Here is a 2402-nt window from a genome sequence, read left to right on the forward strand (position 1 = left end):
CTATGAGTAGGAATAGACTTGACAGCAGTGGGTTTGAAATTTTAATATATAACATTTTGCAATATATATTGTATAAATTATATATATATATATATATATATATATATATATATAAATGTTAAGATATGGAGAGATTCTTACATGACATATGTGGAGTGTGGAGACTAATGTCCAGAGATGGCTAGTTGCAGTCAATTACACAGAGTGTAGGAAAGCGACTTGAAACAAACTTGTTCTTTGGTCATGAAGAAGAAATTGTACTGCCTCTGCCATCCCAACTACACTCTTTCTCAGTGCTATTCTGTCGTATTTTTCACACTGGAAATAATGGAGGATTACACCACTGGAACTCTCATTTGTGATTATCTCAAGGTAAATAACAATTATGCTTGTTACTTGTTTTCACACAGGTGGAGAACAGCAACCACCTTGCATCAGAATTTCATGATTATGGGAGGAATAATTTGGAAAGCTTTTTTAGTATGTAAATATAAGTTGAATAATTATACAATTATGGGGGATGAAAGAGTGTAACTCACTGGATGTAGCTTTTAACTCACTTGCTGATTTGAACTGAGGATCTTAGATACATATGCTTTGCTGTAGAGTAAAAAAAGGGCCAATTGAAAAAAGGAGCACAGAGACAAACCAAAATCCTAATCCTCCCATGATGAGAATTTAACTTATGTAAAGCTATTAATAACCAAAACTAACCAACCTCACTGTTCTCAAATAAAATCTGACTTATAGTGACTCCTCCTTGAGTTTCTGAGGCATATCTCCATGGAAGTAGATTGCCCAGTCTTCTTTCTGAAGAGTGGCTGATGGATTGAACCATCAGCCTTCTGGCTAGCAGTCAAATGCCCAGTGTTCCTAATCATAACTGGAAAACTTTATAATTGATCTACACATGGGAAAAGTTAACAAAGTTCTGCAAAAACAACTCATTAAGAGAAAAACCTGGATTGGTAGCTATGCTAAACAGAAAGACTTAAGGTTTATGAGAAACCCAGGTTAGAACAATGTGTAGGTTTAAATCTGAAATGGGTTGGAAAAAATGTCTGAGCATTTCAAAATGAAAGAACTATAAACTTGTAGCCCAGAAATGGCAGCACAATGTTGCCTGCAGGAAATTTTATTTACAAGTAATATGGAAATAGATAACCAGTTGTTGTCAATTGGACTTTGACTTACAATGACCACATGTGTGCCAGAATATAACAGTGTTCCACAGGACTTTCAATGGCTGACATTTTGGGGAGAAGATCGACAGACTTTTCTCGGTGGATTCAAATTTCCAAACTTTTGTTTAACAGCCAAGTACTTGATCCATGTACATACCCTGTTGTTATTATTAGGTGCCACTGACTTGTTTCCAACTCATAGAAACCGCATGTACAACAGCATGAAACGTTGCTTGGTTCTGTACCTTCCTCATAGTTATTGCTATGCTTGAGTCCATCATTGCAGCAACTGTGACAATCCATCTTTTTGAGGGTCTTCTTATTTTTCTGACACTCTACTTTTCCAAGCATGGTGTCCTTCTCCAGGGACTTGTCCCTCCTGATAACATTTTTTAAATATGTGAGACAAAGTCTTGCTATCCTCGTTTCTCAGAAGCAGTCTGGCAGCAATTCTTTCAATACAGATGTGTTCGTCTTTCTGGCAGACCAATATTCTTCACTAACACCATAAGTCAGAGGCATCAATTCTTTTTTTGGTCATGCTTATTCATTGTCCACCTTTCACATGCATAGGAAGACATTGAAAATAGCACCCCTTGGGTCAGGCACACCATAGTCCTCAAAGTGACATCTTTGCTCTTTAATGCTTTGGAGAAGTCTTTTGCAGTAGATTTGCCCAATGTAATATATCTTTGACTTCTTCACTGCTGCTTCCATGAGCAGTGATCATAGATCCAAATAAAATTAAATCCTTGACAACTTCAAATATTTATCCATATTTTGTGATGTTGGTTATTGGTCTAGTTGTGAGGATTCTTGTTCTCTTTATGGTCACATATAATCCATACTGAAGGATGAAATCTTTGGTTTTCATCAGTAAGTGAAAGTCTTCTCTGCTTTCAGCATGCAAGATTGTGTCAATCGAATATTAGAGACAACATTTATTAAGCTGTGTAGAATCAGTCTTTCATATATCTCCTGGTGGCAACAGTCAAATCATTTAAACTGGTTGTTAGTTTCAATGTTTCATTGAGAGAAAGAAGATTGCCTTCTAATATAGCTAAGGTGAGTGATTGAATGATCATTTGTAAAAATGAAGGAGATGTGAAATCCTATGTTTCCAGGGAGTTAAGCCTTTCAGCCTTTCCTATACATAATCATGCCAGGGCAAGGCAATGACACAGTCTCATTGACATTAAAGAAAGCTTATTTGTATCA

Source organism: Orycteropus afer, unplaced genomic scaffold (assembly GCF_000298275.1).
Source record: "Orycteropus afer afer isolate SDZICR_OR568_19922 unplaced genomic scaffold, OryAfe1.0 scaffold00648, whole genome shotgun sequence".
NCBI lineage: Eukaryota > Metazoa > Chordata > Mammalia > Tubulidentata > Orycteropodidae > Orycteropus > Orycteropus afer.